Source organism: Harmonia axyridis, chromosome 4, assembly GCF_914767665.1.
Source record: "Harmonia axyridis chromosome 4, icHarAxyr1.1, whole genome shotgun sequence".
In the NCBI taxonomy this organism is placed as follows: domain Eukaryota; kingdom Metazoa; phylum Arthropoda; class Insecta; order Coleoptera; family Coccinellidae; genus Harmonia; species Harmonia axyridis.
The window spans coordinates 15,967,244-15,989,842 of record NC_059504.1 but is presented as its reverse complement, the minus strand read 5'-3'; the positions used below and the strand labels follow the sequence as shown (position 1 = coordinate 15,989,842).

The following is a 22,599-nucleotide window of genomic DNA, read 5'->3' as shown; positions in this document are numbered from 1 at the left end:
TGATTTTAGAGAAAATAAAGTCGACACTCTGAATCCGTCTTCAAATTCGATTCTGTACTCAGGGGTGAAACAGTGAAGCGACCGTTACAGGTGCCCCTCTTTGAGGGCGGCAATTCGGCACAATTTGCTGGTCGCCTTTTCATATTTCATATTCCCTGCAATAAAAATCTCCAAACCTCCTTCACTAAGCTGCCTGTATAATAAATAACACATAGAAGCCCAACCAATATAAACAGAATTCCCTATTACCCTCTTTGAAAGAGGGATAACGAAAAACAACACTTTCTAATTATTTGTACGCCAATGTTTATTGTTTACACATTTAACTTATAGCAGATTCCTATGATTTTGCATTCGAAACTAGTTACTTTTGAATGGCAAATGTTTTCAGCGGAACACCTGTTTGTAATACCATTCAGTTTTAGAAGCAATATTGGAACTTTGCATACTCTACCGCCCTTTGTATCTTGTGGTGTGAAAGGTAATCATTCTGCAATCGTACGCAATGTTAATACCTATGTGGAAGATGGATTTTTAGGTTTGCGATATATATATTTTTGACTTATGTAGGTATATGTATTTGTTATGTTTTGTTTTATTTTATTCAATAATGTTGAAAACACTTAATATTCTTCATGGTTCATTTCGTTAATGGGCAAAATTCGACAAGGGCTTCTGTAAAAACGGCTGTTAAAAATGTTGCTTCAACATTGCTCACCTATAATGAAAATTTGTATTTGGATAGAAAGACAATAAATGTAAATCTTCGTGCAAAATCTAATGTTGATCGCTTCAAAACCATAGAGAATTCGAGAAGAATATCGAAAATAAAAACCGAATATTTATGTGACAATAAAACCAACGTAATTGAGAGTCTGAATGTTGATATGAAATAGCAATGTCAAGCTTTGTGGGAAATTTCAAGCTGAGTACATGATCAAAACCATAAAAATTCAATAAGAATATAGAGATATAAATAAATACCAAATTTTCAGGTGACTGAAATATAAGTAGATAGATATTGATATTTTTGGAAATGATTGCTTGATATTCAGATCTCGAACTTGGAAGTCCAATGAGGTGTGCGAAGTGAAAGCTTTGTAATGATAGCAGGTACCTATCCACCTATCTAGGTACCTCCCAAGACCGCTACCTGTGAATATAACAAAAATTGCAGTCTCTTCAACAACCTTCGATAGCTCAGTTGGTAGAGCGGTGGACTGTAGAGGAAAATGAAAGTTGATATCCATAGGTCGCTGGTTCAAATCCGGCTCGAAGGAAAATTTTTGCTGCAATCATTATTTTAATGAATATAACTGAAAAAGCTACGAGTTACAGTTAGATAGCTGATTTATTTATTTATTTATGATATTTATTATTATTTGATGAATTCATAAGATTTGAATCTGAGTATAGACAAATATCAAGTATACTTGATAAAGGTATTCATAAAAATATTGAATTACACAATCATGTTACCTATGCCTTCACTTTTGAAAACATAAGACGTAACTTAAAAACACAAAAGCTTCTTTCTCCGATTGACAGCTGATTTTGCAGATACATATCAATCAGCAAAGTATTAATTTTCTGAGACTTTTCCTGCCTAGGCAGCCAAATGATCATTCTTAAAGGGAGTAAAACATTCCATAAGTTGTCGGACTATAGTTATTTATGCAACAAGTGCAAAAAGTGAATGTTTATTGCACTCGATGTGAAATCATTTTTTGCTTTTTGCATGAACGTAGAAAAAATGTTGTATGCAACTCGTGCAAAAACTGTTTATTTCACATCGAGTGCAATAAACAATTTTTGCACGAGTTGCATACAACATTTTTTCTACGTTCAAGCAAAAAGCAAAAAATGATTTATTGAGGTGCGGCACTAGGTGTAGGAAAATGAAAAGCGCAACTTGAATACTTTATTATTAATATCGATTTGCATTGAAACAGGAACTAATACGTTACGAACAATTTAACTCAAACTTTATTTTTACCCTCAATGTTGAAAGTGAATGAACAATTGGTGCAATTTTCAATATGAATATTTCGTAGTGAAGTTCTTTTTAAATCCACTTCTTGATTTGTTACCGCTGTAAACGTACTAGTACTTGGTAACTGTACATCGTTATTTCCTTCAGGCTGTAATATTTGTTTTGCATCACTGAGTTTGTTTGCATGTGTAGTGGGTTTGAACGTTTATGTTTGTCATGATGACAGCACGTTGAAGTAGAATGACAGATGAATGCAATAAAAACTTTATTGCACTAGTGCAATAAAGAACTTCTTTTTCCACTAAATATAGTTCAATAAAGTTTTGCTTTTTGCATGAATGTAGAAAAAAATTATTATGTACATATACATTCTCTTATCAACCAATTATTCCAACAATTGCGATTTGTATCAAATTTTGTTTCAATTTATCACTACAGAAAAAATAAGCAGATTGTGGGAATTGTAATAATTCACAAATACAATACCTACATAATTCATTATAAACAATCGGAAAAAAAATTAAATGTTCAATTCATCAGCAAAGTAGATTGACTGTCTTGGCTGAATTCCTAGCCTCGCTACGCTCGGATATGAACTATCAGCAGCGGCAGTCAATCTACTACTTTGCTGGCTAGCAATAGTTATTTATAATACAAGTGCAGAAGGCATTGATATTCTTCCACGAGTTCAAAAAAGAGCCACGAAGTAGCGAGTTTTTGAATGAACGAGTGGTAGAATGAGCCTTCTGTACGAGTATTATACATTATTTTCTCTAATTCATTGCATTTTAATTGAAATTAATGAAATATTTCCATAAATATCCTTTAGTGTTTTTTGTATTGAAAAATGATGGTTGGCAGAACTGATTTCTTTAAGGCAAATTGATGAATTGACAGATAAAGCCGTGGCGGAAAGTTCGGAGTACCTACATATAATAATAAAATATAACCATGAAAACTGTGCGTTTCTGATATATTCTCGCACGATTTTGTTCTACAAGATGTGGAAGAATGAATGAAATAACCACAGAATTAGAGAAAACAAATAACTATAAGTACTATGAGTTATTTCGAAATTGAATTTCACTCCACCAATATCAAAATTGTCTAGACAATGCAACAGTCAAGCAAAAGACCAAATTTGCTGAATGAAGTTTCAGTTTGAGCGATATCCACTGGTGATATTTCCAGGTCTGTGGAACAAGTTAGAGGCGAAGCTGTAGACAGTTAAATTCACAACTGCTTAACAGAATTGGTTAATTGATAACTACAGGCAATGCCATTTCGATGAAAAGTTAAATACATATTTTCGGCGAAAACAAACATGATAATACTCTATGAAATGAATGAAATGAAATCAATTAGTATAGTCTCCAGGAAATTCATTGCTTTTACAAATAATTATAATAATTCTCGTAACAAACTCAAAGCGTTGAAATCTACCGTACCTACTTCACCGATCACTCGACGACATGTTGCATTTTTATTCGAAAACGTTGTTGCAGTAATAGGTCGAATGAATAACAGGCAACCAGCATTAAAAAATAGCTGTAATCACGCCTCCAAGTACTTACATGGTGTGTGGCTTAGATCGCAGGGTTCCTTGTGTTGATTTTCACGCTACCTTATATGGAAACAAATATGGCGCACGTAGACCACGTACAGCGTCAATGAACAAGTAGAATAAAACTCAGAAAAAATCATTTTGATTTGATGTATTTGACGACATTAAACAATGTGTCTACCTATATTTAGGTATTTTCCAGATAATCATGCTTGTTGTTGAAAGATGACGTGAATAACATGTCATTTGTATTTATTATACCTATACTCAGGTACAGTTAAATATAAATTTTAGAACGATGTATTTGGAAATATGTATTTGTATTGGTTATTTATTCCAATCATTCAATTTTTTTTCAAACTACAGCTGTACCGAATTGCCCTCGACCATCTGCATCAATTTTGGTCAATACGGCAGCAAATTTAATCGCTATAAAAAGGCATGGGGGATAGAAATCCTCAACAGTTGCCGAAGGATATACATGTATTAGGAAATCTTTCAGAAATAAAGTAGACAGCAGATAAAATATTTGTAGGGGGAATGGCCGAAGAGAAATCTGATAGTATACTAATTATCGAAGAACAAAACAGCAATATCGCTGACTATTCAGGCAATATAATGGACCAACAAGAAAATGAAACAAAATAAAACAATAAAATAAACATAAAGAACATTAACAAAATAAAAAGCGAGCATATTTGAAGAGAAATCAATACATGCTTATTTCATTGTTAAGAAGGAAGGTATTCCAACGATGGAAAACGATATCAGCCAAATGACCGCCACCGCTACGGTTGCAGCACTATATTCTTTGCATGAAAATTTCCATTACCAATTCACACATTCTATCTTAAAGCTCTTGAATCGATTGTGTAAAGCATTGTCATAAACCTCATCATTCACGTGGTCTCAAAGAAAATAATCTGAAGGTGTTAAATCACCAAATCTCGGCGTCCACATTTTTTCCAATCCCGACCATGAAAATCATCAATTAATTATAGGTTGGTAGTGCCGTCTTTTCACCGTAAAAATTGTAGCAGCCTCATTTTCAAAATAAGGACTAATCACACCACCAGCCTAAAAACCTCACCAAACAGTGACACGTTGAGGATGGAAAGGCTTTGCCACAATCATTCTAGGATTTTTCGAGCACCAAACCAAATACAAAATTTCTGCATATTAACGAAGCCTTCGAGGTGAAAATGGACCTCATATATGTATTCAATTATATCGGGTGTCCCAAGTTATTGTATGCAGGCAATATATTACTTATTTGACGATATGATGAAACAATTGCTTCGAATAACATCAAAGTGTCTTCCCAATGATGTATAAAAAAGGTTCTTACATTTGACAGCCCTGTGGTAGCTCATTCTTCAATTTCAAATGGCACCCCTGTATATTGTCAGTGAAAATTGCGTGGAATACAACGATAGCACATATCTATTTGGTATTTTTTTAGTAATAACAACAAGAACAATAATATTTTGTGACTTCTTTTACGTTATTTAATAATTCTTATAAAAATGAAATGCCTCCACCCATGCTTGTACAAACTTCACATATGAGAAGTAGATGAATTTTTTGTTTTAAAATAATAAAATAATGAATAATTTTGAACACTGGCTACAAATGTTTCTTCGTTTTTTGAATTAGGTATATTAGTTGCAATTTATACTTCACAAAATGTTAATAATATTAATTTTTACCTTTTGTCCCCACAACCTAGAAAAAGGAGAAATTCCTCTCCGAAATGTTGAGTCAATAAAGATTTGAAAAAGGAAAATACCTGTCCAAATTCCCGCAATCATAGTTCTAATTTAAATTTCATGGATGCTTTTAGTAACAGTTAATGTTTTTGTTATTAATGAAAAAATACTAATGACAAGCAGTTTTCATTGACAATATACAAGGGGTGCCATTTGAAAACAAAAAGTGAGGGGTAGCTGTAGTAACCACAGGACTGTCAAATGTAAGAACCTTTTTATACATCATTGGGAAGGTACTTTGATGTTATTCAAACCATTTTTTTTTAATTTTTTTTATGATCTTGTCAAATAAGCTAGATATCTCCTGTATACGATAACGTCAATAACTTGGGACACCGGTATAGCGTCAATTCCCCTACAATCCAAAGATTGAGTATCTATACAAAAAACCGGTAGAAATAAATTTTGACTGCCTATATTCCGAAAATAGTTATTTGTTCTACTAGGCAGCCGCTGCTGATAGTGATATTATTTAGCTAAGGCAGTTCTGCCAAGGGAATTTCTGCCTGGACAGCAAAGTGCTGTGCTGTGCTGCCTAGGCAGAAAAAGTAATACTTTGTTGATTGATATGTGTCTGCAAAATAAATATTTGCTGTCATTCAAAGAAAAAAGATTTAGTAAATTTGCTGCGAAAAGTATCGACCTATGTAATAAACAAAATAGAATATAGCAAGACGCTATCTTTTTTTTAAAATCAACTCCTTTTGACCTTGGACAAAAAACCGGAAACATCGTAATGTGCAGTAGTGGTCCTAAAGTAGTTTCCTAAAGATCGACAAGAAATGATCAAGACATAGTTTCAAGACTGAAACACCTAAATAACCAATGTCCAGCAATCTCAAAATCTCTCGACTCAACTCATCAGTTCAGCCAACCTTATATACGACCCAACATCCCCAATCATCACCAAAAACTAGGCCAATTCCAGCTGATGCTGTCCACCGAAACAACTCCCCCATCTTTCAAACCTCACCCTCTTCACCGGACCACAGAACTCGACAGATTCGAAAATATAAAACGAAGGCCATATTTCTGTGTCACAAGTCGCGCACAAGGGTAGCACTTTGATACAGATAAACCGTGCGGTCCCGTAGTGAAATATAACCTCGGAGAAGATTACAATCCGCTTAGCTGGCGACCAGGAGGCAAGGGGGTGTTTGTTACGGGGCGAATTTATAGGGGATGCTGTGCGGGACCAGAAGGCAGCCCCGCTAACGCGTTTAGTGCCGCGTGGGTGGCCCACCTTGTCCTATCGGGGGTGACGGATGAGGTCACTGCGACACCCTCATTATCACGTTGGTGAATGCTTCTTTGAAGAGGGTGGTTTAGGTTGTGTCGGTCTGCTTTTGGTTTGGTGTTTGCGAAGATGCACAATGCATATGCGGAACAGGCCGAGGAATAGGCTATTTGAGGGTGTTATAATGGTATCAGGTAATGAGTGTTGTGAGAAGCATATTACGTAATCAATTTTTTCTACTCCCCCTACAAAAAGTGAAGACATTTGTACATCTCGTCGACTATGTAAATGCCTATTTTAAGCACTGTGCAACGTAAAACCGTGTGATTTACTTTACCGTGAACAGAAAGCACGATCAACAACTAATACGGTAGCATCTTTAAAGTAAATCGCACTGCGAATAACCAATGAGATAAATCCTTAAGTAGTTGTCACGGAAACGAATAGAATTAATAACATCCCGAGTTGATCTTTGACTTAGGATTCATCAAGCCAAAAAGCTGTTGACATTTAAAACAACTACATGACATAAAATCAACCTAGCAGAAAATCACATACTTGAGCTGGATTCGACTTGATTTTAGATATTTATTGCTTGACTTGATATCAAGCTACTTGATATTACTTGAGCTTGATATGCACGCGTCGCACGGCACTGTGACTTTATTAGTAGTTTTCTCACATTTCTATGAAATCTATTGGTAGATTTTGGTAGTTTCAGAAATATCTTTCCAAACTTGGCCAAAATGGCCAAGGTTTTTTATCAACGATGGCATCTTCCTGTTGAATGACAATTTTCCAGAGCTGCTCTTATAGTTTCAAAAACCCGCAATAGGTTAGGCGACAAATCTATAAGATGCCTCATGTGTCTTAGATCCTGGACGGAAAATTATGAAATCAAACAAAGCCTGTAGGTTTCTCAATATTGAGAAACTTTGTTTTTTTATTATTTTTTATTTTGGTATGATTTATAGTCATTCAATTTATATTTCTATTTCAAAGAAGTTGATATTTTCGGTTCTTTCATACAATAAGTTTAATAAATAAATGTATTTTTTTGCTAGGTTCCTCTTCATTTCATCATTTTTTATTGATGACACTACGCAATAAAACAGCCAAAAATCAAGTAGCTTGATATGATTCAAGTACCTACTTAAGTACTTGATAAATATATACTTGACTTGACTTGAGATTGAAAAACTACTACTTGACTTGAAAACCAAACCAAGCCGTGAATCCCTAAGGATCAGTGCTAGACCCTCTCATATTTCTCCTTTTTATAAATGACCTTTCAGATCATGTAATAGCTTCGTTTGCTATCTCTGCCAAAATAAGTGATGAACTGTTGACAAAGTGCACAGTGTTGATAAAGAATTTCACAACATGGTGTGAAAAACCCGAAAGGGTTGTATTTAACCCCAAAAGCACAAATGAGTCATACACTTTTAATTATGATGATATTATCATTAAGTCAAAGTCCGCCATTAAACTTTTTGGTCTAGTTGTAGACGAACAACTTAGATGGCATGCTCATATAAAGCGGCTACTCACGGGGCACAAAATTTTCGCTGTTTTGAAGTGAATTTCAATAATTTCAATGCGTTGTTGAAGCGTGTATCGGTCAATTTTTAGTATTGGTGTAGTTTTTGCTTGTCAAATGTCAAAAGATGACTGTTAGCGTGGTATTCGAAATAAAACTATTTATTGGAAAACCCCGTATATTCAAATTATGCGTTTTGTTAATTAGCATAGTGGGCTCTATTTATTGTGCGTAATGAGACATTTAGAAAGGGTGTAGGTCTTGTGTCTTTCAATAATTTCTACAATGCTCGTAGATAAAAATTTCGACCTATTTCTCATTGCTTCCATAGCTCGAATTCAATACAAGTGGTATTTACCGAAGTAGACTTTTGGTTAGATGTAACAGTATCAAACATAATTAAGAATAATTTTCTAAGGGGATGCATTTCCATCATCAATTTTATGAAAAAACTGCATATACATCTCGGTAACTTCGACAAAAGATTACAAAACACGTTATATAAAGAATACTTAACAATTCCTACGAAAAATCCAGCAAACCGTTGAATAATGTAACGAAAGCACAGCTCGAAAATCAAATATGGAAATCTCTCGAAATGTACACAATGACAACTGTCGAATGAAGTTGAAGTTCCACGCTCAGTTCGATCTACCCCGGAATTAATAAAGCATTGTGACGCTCAGATGGGAAGAACACCGGAGGAAAGTTTCCAACATCCAAATTGGCCATTTGAATTACAGATCGCCCGAATTAGAATGATTTCCAACGAGTCATCGATATTTGAATTGCAAGCGCTCTGATCCTACGTGAAGAAATGGAGGAATGAACACGAACTTTGACCGGTGCTGCCTACCCATCAGGCACGCCTATGGGCACAGAAATCATTTGATGATTTCATAATTATGTAATTTCCTCATCAGATCAGAGTTACAATTCGTAAAACTGAAATTTCGTATGAAGCTTCATATACTTAAGGCGATCATAATCACAGGAACTAACGATGGTTTTTCGAGAACAAACGATAATTAGTCGGGAACTATTCTCTTCCAAAACTAAAGTGAGTTCTTTGAAAACTAACGAACATTATTTGAAAATCATCACAATTAGTCAGTTGCGAAATAATGATGGCAAAATTAATGATCGTTGTTCAGGAACTTACAATATTCATAAGAGAACTTTAGAGATCGTTATTCGGGAACTTGTTTGAATATTCAGTCGCAAGGGAAGGAAGGATGATTATTACAGAACTAACGATCATTATTCGAGAAATAACAATATTCATTAGGGAATTAGCGATCATTATTCCGGAACTCAATATTCTCATTTAAGAACTAGCGATTGTTGTTAGGGAACTAGTTCAGTCTCAAGTGAATAAGTATGGTTATTCTAGAACTAACGATCGTTATTCGGATATTAACAATATGTATCAGGGAACTTAAGATAGTTATAGGAGAACTAAATATCTTTATTCGAGAACTATTTTACCTCATTCGGGAACTAGTTCGAATATTTAGTCACAAGCGAAATAAGGATGGTTATTCCAGAACTTATGATCGTTATTCGGGATAAAACAATATGCATAAGGAAACTTATGATCGTTATTCGTGAACAGAATAATTTTATTCGAGAACTAACGATCCTTTTCGGGAACCAGTTCGAACATCAAATCGCAAGCGAAATAACGATGGTTTTTCCAAAAGAAAAATTTGTCATTCGAGAACTTGTGATCTCTTTTCGGGAACTAACGATATTTATTCGATGAACGATGGTTATTCGGAAACTAGTTCGAATAATTAGTGGTTAAATAATGATGGTTACTTCAGAACTAATGATCGTTGGTCGGGAACTAACAATATCCATTAGAGAACTGACGATCGTTATTCGAATTAGTTTTCGAATGGTTATTCCAGAACTACAATAGTTGTTTGATAGCGACCGTTATTCGGGAACTAACGATATTTATTGAGAACTAACGATATTTATTGAGAACTGACGATATTCATTGAGAACTATCGATATTTCTTGAGAACTAAAGAGCGTTATTGAACAAATAACGAGCTGCATGATAGATCTAGTTCTTGAAGGAATCAGAAACAAATTCATCAAATATCAAAAGTGAATGGACGCAAAGGTGGATCTACTATCTCTCTACGTCGATGAAGCCACCAAATCTAACCTAACTTATCGCAGACCGCCCCTATCTCCGCAAACAAGCAATCCATGGATAACAAACTCCAAAAGAGAGCCAACGGACACGGTGGCAAACAAATAAATCCCTCAAAGTCCGTCTGTCCTGTCGGGGGGGTGTGTAGGTTGTATAGACGAAAAAACAAGGGGACAGGGGTTGGCCCAAAAGTCAAACGGACATTGATTGCGCTCGACGAGGACAATAAGTCTTCAGGCCGCGGCGTGATTTGTCCGCTAATCGCGCAGTTCCGGGGACACATCCGGGTAGTCCGGAACGTCCGTGGGGACCCTAGGGATCCTATAAGTGGCGGGGGATTGCCCTTATCTAGCGTGCCGTTCCGGAGTTTTATGCGAGGGGTGGTTTTCTTGGCTAATTGGCGATTAGGTTAGGAGGTGTTTGGTCCTTGCTGAAGGACGGATGTAACTTTTGGTTGCAATGTTTGTAAGTTTTGAATTTTGAACTGAGAACGGTTTCAATTTTCAACTCCCTGGTGACGAATTAGTCCTCAACTTCAATTCTGCCCGTCCGTATACACCATAAATTTCGAGCGAAAGGATGTAGAAACTTAAAATTTTCAGTAATTTTCGTGAATGGGCAAAATCTGACCAAAGTTCTAAAAAAGATGGCCGTTTGAAATTATTTCTCTCGTTTATTGCAAAAGTGGAGGTTCCATCGAGATGATCGTGATTCGTCAGCCTCCGTCAAGTATTTATTCATTAAGTACTTGAAAAGTCAAGTTAATTATATCAAGCAACTTGGTTTTTAGCAGATTTATTGTGTAGTGTGCACATCAATAAAAAAATTATTAGAAGGAACCTTGCAACAAACATTTTTAATTATAGAACTTATTGTATAAAAGAACCAAAAATATCAACAATTTTGAAATGGAAATACAAATTAAGCCACTATAAAACATAACTAAATAAAAAATGAAAAAATATAGTTTCTTGAAATTGAAGAACCTCCGAGCACTGTTATATCATTTTTCATCCAAGAACTAAGATAATGGGGCATCTTATGAATTTGCCGCCTAATCTATTGGGGGTTTTTGTAACAGTTTTGGCAAATTGTCTTTCAACCGGCGCTGAAGATGCTGGCGTTGATAATTCGGCCATATTGGCCAAGTTTGAAAAAACATTTTCCTACAACTGCTATGGAAAGTAGCGTTTCTTCATAGCTTTCTTAATTTCAAAACTATGTATTTCTCATACTGTAAGAAATAATATTCCACACGGCTCTTGAGAAGTCGTTTCTATGAAAGCGCAAGAAATGAACAGATACTGTCAACGAAGGCCATTTTGAATTGAATTAAGGACTTGATTTTTTTATATTTGTGCAGTTGTAGGAAAAGTATATAGTGCAACATGTGGAGAAAGTACTTCTCTAACTCGTTTGCTTTCGGCTCTATTTAGTGCCTCTTCTACCATTCTAAAATGTACTCAGAGCTGTCAGCTAGTTGTTCAGATAGGAATTTTTCTATTTCATAACGCCAAGCCATTTCATTTGAAAGAAATTTCTTGAATAAGCATTGGAGATCAGGAGAATTCAATGTATTTATCCTTTGAAGATGATTATTTGGTCTAAGATCCAAGCGACTCGTACTAATATCAAGTAGTTTGATATCAAGTCAAGCGATAAATATCTCGAATCAAGTCAAGTAGGTATGTCACGAGCTTGATTTTCAAGTCAAGTAGCTGCTTAAAATATCAAGCTACTGGACTTGATGAATGCCTACTTCAGAGCAGAAGGATTTGCTCGCAAGTAAAAGGTTTTCGCATTATAAGTAAGGATTGAAGGATATGATTTTTTTTACTTATACCTTTTACTAGAAGCAAATGCTTTTATCCTTATTCTTTTTTCTTCTGACCTAATCTTTCTTTTCATTAATATGACTTATTGCATTGTAATTAAAAACGTAAACAAAGGGTCGAATGAAGAATTATAATAAAACTAGTTGCCATATCAATCGGTATTTTCATTAGTTAGTCAATGAGGCTCATCTCATTTTGTCAAACATTTCTATGTAGCTACACTTTCATTCCTTAAAAAACATTTTCTGCAAAGATTCCCTATACACACTCAAAGAAATTTACCAGTACAGGAATTCGGCGATTTATACAGGAAATTCCTCCTATATAAGTGACAGCAGGAATATTTGTTGATTTTACGAGACAATTCCGCTCGTTTGAATCCTCTAGAAATAACTAGTATGAGATAAGTTAATCCAACCAAATTGCAGTTCGTGATTTCAACAGGAAAATATGTAATAATATGACAAAAACCGAAATATGCATAATTGTTAACAGAATCGTTACATTGATTTAACTGGAATTTTCTAGTTCTTTTAATGAACTAGGTACCTTACTTTTACCGGAGCAGTTATTTCAATTTAACAGCAATTTCCTGTTAAATAAACAAACTAGATGTATTCCAAGCTTCAAACTTCAGAATCTACTAGAATTTCCAGTAATAAACACCAAAATAAAACAGGATTTTTTTTATTTTCCCTTGAATTATAAACTATCGTTCATATATTACAGTACTAGTTAGTTGTATTTGAACCTTATAACCTTTGTTTTTACAGGAATTTCCTGTAGTTACCTAGTATTCAACTGGAATTTTTTGCATTTTCTATTGACTATCATCATAATTTTGGCATCAATTTTCATGTGTAGTTGACATTTGTTTCCATGAAAATTTACTGGAAGTTCCGGTTAATTCTACCATAGAGCTCTGTTGTAATTTAGGTTACTTCCTATCCGTATTCAAGTGCTATTTTGTAATTTTTCTGGGGAAATCTGTCTAAAGAGTGACTTCGCGAATGGAGGTGATATATTCATTATAATGAATATATGGAAAATTCTACCTTGATTCCAGACACTCCTATTCGCGAAGTCACTCTTCAGACAGAATACATTACAAAAATTACAAAATAGCAAGATACGCTGAAAACCAATTCACCTTCATCCGGCCGATTTCCGAGAGCCAATCCTTGAATGAAAAACGGCCCGGCCGAGCCGTACGGGCCCCCGACAGCCAAATTTTGAGAGATATTTATGCTGACAGAACCACATCGACATAAAAATTAACAATTAATAAATCCAGTCCGAAGAATCCGGCGTTAATAAAAGTGCAGAAGCCGGTGGCATTTCCAAAGGCGACTGGATTATCATATTTCCAACATAAAAACGCCCACCTCGGAAATCCAACACTGACAAATTAAAAGATTTATATATTGTTTTTTTTTCGTTCGTCTCTTCGTCTTTTTTTTTATTACACAGGATGTATAAATATTCACCGGGTATACTCGGACCGTACTGTGTGCATCGAAGAGACTGGTTTTTTTTGGTTAGTTACGGGGAGTTTTTCCTCTTGCTACCGACCATTCGATTGGGCTGCTTTATTATGGTAATCTGGACCACGTGGTGGGTGTCAGTTTGAGGTGTGTGGTTCTTTGAAGTTTTTAATTCTGAGTGGTTATTTAATATGTGGTACCTGCATTCTGCTTTGAAAGACGATACTACTCCGCCATTGAAATATTTTTTTGTCTTTTCGTGTGCATAATTAAGGTAGAGTTTTAACGAAAATGTCGTTGTTTCGCTGAAAAATGAGCAGAGTACTGATTTGAAGTCACGAGCTTCTGAGAGCGCATTCATTTATGCGGCAATTGCACCCTTGAAAACCACATAAATGTATATGGGTGTTTATACAGTGTGTTTCACGATTGATTGTACTGTACAAGCTTTCAAGGCAGATGCAGGACATTTTGGTGAGTCTGAATCAGTGATCAAAACATGGCATAACTATATTAATTTAAGAGATAGGGGCTGTTTTATGTATTTTATCAAAAACTTTAAATCCTCAATGAATCTTCATGAAAGTTTGGGGGAGTATAGGCAGATGCCTAATATTTGCACCTGATGACTTGTCGATTGCGCAGGTCCGGACTAAGAAAATTATATTCTTTATTCCACATCTTATAAAGCACCCTGTACATCGAATTTTCAAAAAGTGGAATTTTCCTCAGAATCTACAATGGATACTCTTTCGAACAAGCTCATTTGAAATAATGGCACACTTCGCATCAATATTTTATCAGCAATTGAATATCTGGAAGTGGTCACCGTTATTGGCTTCAAGTTTTTGATGGGACCATTTCGTACATTTTCTGCTTGAAACGCATATTAAGAGTTAGGTGGTTTCTTTTGGGAGGGGGGGGTCATGACCCACTGAAGAATATTGAAAATTATGGCTGGATAATAATATGTATCGTTATAAAAAATCTGTATCACAATGGATCTCATTATTTTTTTATTTTTATTCATTTATTGTAGGAGGATTACAAGCAGAGTTTACCTAAAAAGAGTATTTACAGATCAACTTATTAGCAATACAACATTAACAAACTGAATTAACCATTTTTAGATATATTAAAAACATAAAAGAAAGAGAAAAAAATCTACATCAAAAGTAATGGACGAAACGGATTACAGTACGGGTGTAAAGAATAGTATATTCTGAAACAAAGTGCAGAATGGGCTCGTATTATAACACGAATGCGAAATTCGAAAACGAGCGATAAAGAAGCGAGTTTTCGAACGCATTAGTGTTGGAATTGCCTTCTGCAACGAGTATTAGAAGATATTTTCTCTATTTCAGTCAAGTTTTGCGAAATATTGTCGAAATTCAATGAAAAATTAAGATTATACATCCTAGTGACTTTCGTATTGTATCTTGGCAGTTGACAGATTACGGAATTTGAATTTGAATTGTACGTTTCGAATTTTGAAATAATTTATAATTACGTACTAAATTCGTGAATTAGGTATGTCTGACTTAATCGATTTAACACCACCAGAATTAAGAGAAATTGCGAATAATCTCGCAAATCATTTCATTATAACGAAATTATATTATATTGACCTGTGTTGAAATTTGATTGGATCCGAAGTCAGTGAAGACAACCACAAAACGAAAAATATAACTGAAAACAATGCTGTAATGAGTTCATTACAGCACGGTTTCACTACTGATATGAACTTATTACGATACTGAAATAGAGAAAATTAAATATAATACAGAAGGCTCATCCTAATACTCGTTCATTCAATATTTATGGGAATATTCCATCAATTGCAATTAAAATTCCGTGAACTACAGAAAATTATGTTTAATACTTATACAGAAGGCTCATTCTAACACTCGTTCGTTCACAATGGGCCACTCGTTCAAAAAGTGGCCACTACGTGACTCATTTTTGAATTATGAACTCGTGGAAGAATATCAACGCTTTCTGCACTCGATTTATAAATAACTTGTAATTATTTTTGATAATGTAGAAATATCAATCATCTAGTAGAATGTGAGTATATTCGAGAGCAAGCAATTTATATTTTGGCTACATTTCACCATTTTCGTTCGTAACCCGATCAGGCAGAACTTGTGTCGCCATAAAAAGAGGGCGAAGAGTGTAATCTAAATTGAATACGCCCACCTCGAGATCGCGAAAAATAAAAATTTAATTGGAACCGGTGCAATTTGTAAAAAAACTTTTTATGGTTTCAATAATCCTTTGATGTATTGTTCTGAAATTCAATGGCGGACATATAGGATTACGGGCACTCAATATTTTTTTATGTCGGTGGTGGAAAAATGGAAACCGACACCTATGAACACGTCTAAAGGGGGACGCCGTCGCGACGATTTTGTCGTACAGTTGATCCGGACAAAGAATATTTCGAATATTTCTAATGAATTGATGTCATATATTTAGTTGATTCTTCGTATTCCTTTTGATCTTGTCACAAAATAAACATTCAACATATGATCGATGACAATCAATCGAATTACTCTTGAGCTACGATTGCTTATTTACTATTGTTTTGAATTTATAGATCTAATTATCCATCTAATTATCCTTACTATTTTTCTTTTTTATTCAACCAGAGACTCTAAAAAAGTTTCCTTCGAGCCGGATTTGAACCAGCGACCTATGGATATCAACTTTCTCTTTCCTCTACAGTCCACCGCTCTACCAACTGAGCTATCGAAGGTTGTTGAAAATAGTGGGATTTTTGAGTCATTTTTCGAAATACTTACTTTACCTTTGAATTTGTTGAAAAAAATATCTTTTCACATCTGTTTTCAGGGAACCTCTTAGTGTACCTTCACGAACTACGTCGTCTTTCTACTATAGACTTATTAATAGAGCGTTGTACTTTCAAATAGCGTTTTTTGATGAAATCGACAAAACGTCGTTTGATAAATTTGACAAGGTGATTTTAAGTTAAAACATACGATTTCATACGATATTGAAAAGATGCCTGAAAGGAATAACAGAGGCCCCTCCAAAGAAAATGCATATAAATTAGGTAAAGCAGGGCGGTGAAATTTTATTTTACCGGGGCGCTTAAATATCTGACGGCTGCTCTGATTGATACTTTTGAGAAATTATCAAGTTAAGTTTGTTACTGGGCAGAATCCGGATGAAATCATATGAAGTATGTATCGGGATCTCAATAATTGAAAAAAAAAAGTAGAAATCACTTGCAAATTGTAAAACATAAGTTCTGCAAAATTTCGGAGAATCATAGGTATTTATGACAGATTAATTTTTTTGTAAAGTCGATATCTTAGAATCTATGTGTCAAAGTACATCAATGGACACTGAACTAAATTCAGCTTTTACTCAGCAAAAATGAATGAATATAACCCTCTGAACCACAGAATAACTTTTGGAGAACAGACTAATTTGTTTGAACTTTCTTTCTACTGGAAGGGTAAGGTAAAATAAATGTCAAGAATTAAAAGGTACAAAAAGGACAGGAATTTCATAAGGTTTCATTACAATTTACAAGAAGAAGCAATATTAAATTTTTGAAAATTTGTGAATTTCATTGAAAAGATCGGAAATGGAAATATTATCACATGTTCTTCTTTCATGATTTGGTCCGATATACAGGGTTAGAACTATTTAGAAAGCAGGGATATTGAAAACAGTTAGAAATACAGGGTGGCTTGAATAATAAAAAACTTGCGTTACCTAGGTATTTAGGGATAAGTGTGTTGGTGTTAACAGATCCAAAACATCTCTTATGGTTCCCAAGATGTTTCTGGAGATAACTTCACGAAATTAGGTTTGCAGCCATTATCCAATATGGAGATTCTAATGGTGTCGTCAGATTTCTTCTGTTTTCCATTGCTTCAGAGACGCGAAAGTCAATTTTCTCCTTATGGACGCCATATTGGTTTTCTTTATGAGATGATAAGATAAAGAAAAAAATTACGAATTCAACAAGGTATCAAACTCAACAAAATTTTCGAACTTCCTTTTTATTTTTTTGTTCAAGTAGTAGGCTGGTCAAATAACTTGTTACTTCGTTCAGTTGTTATGTGATATCCTCAAAATTTTTTTAAAAACCTATATTGTTTGATAAGTCACGTCCTATTAATCATGCTGATACCAATACCCTACATAGCGTACACCTGACAATTTCTGTAGAAATTGTTCTATCATACATAATTTAAAAAACTCAAGTGTTGGTTTCACATAACAACTGTCAATTAGTTTATTTTACAATTCTGATACCTATTTATGGAAATGCACTGACAGAACTCTTCAAATGGAATGGTTATCAAAATTCATGGATATATCTACATGATAAATGATTTAGTAGTAGGCTGGCGCCAGAATTGTCAAATAACTTTGTTGACAGTTGTTATGTGAAAAAATCACTTGGGTTTTTTGAATTATGTGGAACAATTTTCACAGAAATTGTCACTTGTACGTTATGTAGAGTGTTGGTATCAGCATGATTATGTAGATAATTAAAAATCTCCGAATAACGCAACTTTTTTTTCGATATCCCTGTAGTGCCCCTCTAAATAGTCCTAACCCTGTATAGTTGAAAAAATCACATGAAAAAAAAATGGTTATTTATAAATTGTCAACTATATATACGTCCTTGCATATTAATATTGCAATTCTCGACAGGCTTGTGAAAAAATTATTTCGTATCTACCTATCCGGTGTGGACGGACCCTTAGATGTCGCCACGTATTCGAAACGTAGGAGGTTTATGGCGCGAGATCGAATGAATTAGAAATTAGAAAAAGTAATGTTTACACAAGTGGCGAAGGTTCGACTTCGCCGCTGTAAAAAGTCTAATTGTTTATTGTTCGGATTCCGCAAACCGTTTTATTATGACTAAAAGGTACTTTTATGAAAATCGAACAATTTTATGATGGAGCGTAAACGGCTCCGAAACGTACACGTATCCATTATTATTATTGGACCGATAATAATTTTACTGCTGTCTAATCAGCAGACTGCGAAATTAGATATTTTTATTGTTGGGACCGGGCCTACTCCTGTTTTTTGCGAGTTGTTCAGTTGTTTCATAGTATTTCAGCAGTTGTATCCTACTTCCCTCCATAAAAATTTAGGGAAGTGACTAAAAGTCAAAAACTAATTGGTATCATAGATACTTCTAAAAATATTGTCTTTTGGGTAACTCAAAAAATTCATCTGAGATAATATATAGGGGGTCATCAGGCTTGCCTGCGTTCGCTTTAAAATGCCGAATTTTATTGCCACTTGGGGTTCTGGATTATTTTCAATTTCCGAAAGAGAATATTGATTCCTCAGAATGGAATGCAAAATATAAGAAAACTATTTCATTTCATCACTTCCAACTGATCCTTCTTGAGAAATATAAGAAGTTTTATTATTTCATACCACATTCCATTATTTCATTATATTCTTCATTTTTCATATCAAATTAACTAGTGTTGGGCGTGGGCGCATTCGAATTAAATAATGGTTCATCCGCATCATCAGATTGTTTTACTCAATAATCTTAAAAAAAAACAAATTTTCAAACTTTTTCTGAAATCGAAACTGTGCTAGGAACCTGAAACTGTAGGGCCCACTCTAGAGGGGCGGCAAATAATGAAGGGCGGCATTATCTACTTTTTCCGGGAAATCTAGAATACTGGAAGAACGAATTAAATAATTTTTTCGATTCAACCGAATTTCACTAATAATTTTTTTTGCATCGTGCATCAAATTTTTCGTTTGCATCATCCAGTTGTTTTTTATATTAAAGAAAAAAAATATTTTATTGTTTATTACATTCCACTTATCCTAAAGCATCTATTGGATACTTTTTATAAAAAATGTGGAGTTTTTCACACGTCCACACTAAATCTTTGAAAACAAATTCACCAAACCAACATCAAGAGCTTGTACCTATAAGGAATGGTAGAGGTTATTTCAGTTGAAATTTATGGACGCATTTTCTAATGAAATTTTGAGTTTAGTTGCAGTAAAAATATTTAATTCATTACTTTCCTTTCTATGCTTCTTTCCTCTTTCAAATTAAAAGCTTCTTGAATAAAACTAGTGCCTGCATTCTAACGAAAACTTTTTCAGGAAATGAAGAAGAAATTCGGCAACTTTTCAAAACAATTTTGTCATATTTACATAAGTTAAGCAATTCAAAAGTTGCAGGCAAATTTATATTCTTTTCTTCATATATAGGTACTTACTTTCAAATCATACTAAGTACTGCTTATTCAACATCTAATACCTACAACATATCATATCCTTTTCTGATGGAAATAATCCAAAATTCAAATCCAACTTGGTCAACGTAAAAAAATTCGAAGAAAAATGAAGTGAGGTGGGACATTTTTTGAACACCACAAGAACTCAAATATTTCGAAAATCCAAGCTTTCGGGATCTCATCTTCAGGGATCTGTAATTCGTTAAAAACATAATCTAAGATTTTACAACCGATACAGAAGATCTTTTCTTGAGACTCTTGAAATCCACAATTGTGAGAACAATGTTTACTTGACCCTATTTACTCGTTTATTACCTTTTTGATTGGACGCAGAGAGGACAGGAGCGTCGTGCGAACTGACAGCCAAGATTGACGCGCATTTCTGTAGTCCTTCTTTGAAAGATTGAAGTTCTATGACATTCTGATACCTTAGTGCTGTTAGTAGAGATTTTAAAGTTTTTTAGATTTTTGATTCATTCATTTGTTGTAAGACAAGAATTTCTGTGATAATAATTGGACATTGTAATATTTAAAGTTTGTTAAGACATTTATGATTGTGAATATTGTGACATTTTCAATTGAAATAGTTTCTTGAATGAAACAGTTTTTTGAGGAACAACTCACTTTTTCGCAAGTCTTTATGTCAATGTTGTCCATTGTTTTAATTGAATGTTGTTTTCAAAAAATTACAGATCCCTGAAGAAAGCTGAAAGGTTTGATTCATGAAATAAAGAGTTTTTCATTGGTCTTAGGATTCCATTACCCTATACTTACTTTCCTTTAGTTTGTGAATCGATATTAACGATATCAATAATAATTGAGTTCATTCGCTCAATTCAAAATACAAAGTCAAGAAAGAAAACTATATAATCCATGCATATGAATAAAAGTTGAAACTGAAACATTAAAACAAGCAAATAAATATGAATCACCTATAGCAACACAAAGTTTGCATAGGGTGAAAAGTATGTTGGATAGGTATGCAAAAGTATCTGATATACCTACCCACGGAAAAGCATCTGAAATACCTTACACAACGTATACTTCAGATACCGTTCCTTATCATCAGACATGGTAATTTATCAAGCACATATCTTGATCTGAATGGTTTTGTTTTATTTTTTTTTTAAATAATAAAAAAGAGAAGTTATTTTGAGAGAAATCAATCAGATCCTGAACTCGACCAACACTGATGGTTTTGTAAAAAACGTAATACCTATCATGAAATATTTCGAATTTACTCGAAAAAATATTGGGTAGCTAATGTTTTAAGAATTTCTCTGAAAAATTAAAGGGGTATAAGTCATAAATGATAAGAAGTTTAATATTTTAATGCCTCGATATGGATCGATGGGTAGGTATACTAAGAATGATATGTTTAAAAAAAATTATAGGAATTACTATAAATTACAACGATTTTGCATGCTTCAATTCATGTGACGCTAATGGAATGTTCAAAGAAGCGGTAGTTTGTCAATTCATCGTATGCCATTGGTCGAGATGCGGATGCGCGTATCTAGAGAAGAAAACAGAGAGAATCTTCTGAAAGATTTTCAATAATTATCGAGACTTCAGGAAAGATACGTACCTTGTTTAAGATTTCAGCCATTACTCGTTTAATTTGATATTTGGAATTCAATTTATCGGCGAAAATTGTGTCGAGATTCTCGCATCAACTTCGCTGAATAGAAATTGGAGTACTATAGCTTCCTGCTAAGATCTGGTGTTTAGAATACCGAAAATAATCTAGAGAAGAGATTCCATCCTAATAGCACAGTTATTCATTTAAAACTGATTTAAGTGAAGTCTTTATTCCAATATTATTTGTTTAGAGTGAAAAGGATGGATCTTTGTATATTTCAATTTTATTAAATTTGTAAAAACCTGGGTAGGAGTTTTGTTGCCAAATAAGCCAAACCACCCCTAGAAATCAGTCTTTAGACTCTCATGGGCAATTGTAACGTTACAAAATGAAACACAAAATATGTAGGTATTAATCCTAAAATTCGATTATATCGCCTATAAATTAACCTATTTCCGATATAATTCACTAACACCGACGAAAAATCCATTTGTTGAAATATGTCTTCGATGGATTTTCATGAATTCGCTGCAACATTTGGCGTTAATTCCATTTTAAGGCTTCTAACATAGAAGATCTACATTATTCATAAATAAATAAGAGTGTTGCTGAATATATATCATACCTAATGTTTGATGATTAAGAATCAATTGAATTTGTGATATTATCAAACAAAATGATTGAATAAATCAATAGATTTACTGGTGTTCAATTATCTCGTGAAGTTTCGAATCATCTATGATTTTTGTTTGAAGCAATAACTCATTATACACAGAATTTCTATTTCTTGAAGATTTGTAGGTAAGTATACAATTCACAATAGTTAGCAACTTATTGTGTATCGGTCACTATGGATAATATTGAGAATGACAAATAAAAAAAATAGAGAAATTATATCTCATTAATACCTAACTGTGACAGACATTTCAAAAGTTTATGGTTTGTTTAGGATGTCTGAAAAATAAGTAAGAATTCCAATGGTTTCATATTGAATTAAAAATTCTCTGGGATTCTTATTACAGAAAAATATGAAGAATCAAGTTTTGTAACTATTTAACAGATAAAGTTCTCATTTCTTGAAAATTGTGGTTATTGTCATTATAATTTTTTTCGAAAATTTTTATATAGGTATAACTTTCTACTCATTCAATTGAGG

The 22,599-nt window shown here is 33.9% G+C and overlaps 2 non-coding genes across 2 annotated transcripts; one reads left to right on the top strand and one right to left on the bottom strand.

Moving 5' to 3' along the window:
- The first annotated feature begins 1,189 nt into the window (after positions 1-1,189).
- Trnay-gua lies at positions 1,190-1,280 on the top strand. The gene is given in 2 exon segments: positions 1,190-1,226; positions 1,245-1,280. It is a non-coding gene; the product is annotated as a tRNA-Tyr (tRNA).
- Positions 1,281-16,256: 14,976 nt separating this feature from the next.
- Positions 16,257-16,347, bottom strand: Trnay-gua. The gene is given in 2 exon segments: positions 16,257-16,292; positions 16,311-16,347. It is a non-coding gene; the product is annotated as a tRNA-Tyr (tRNA).
- Positions 16,348-22,599: the final 6,252 nt, after the last annotated feature.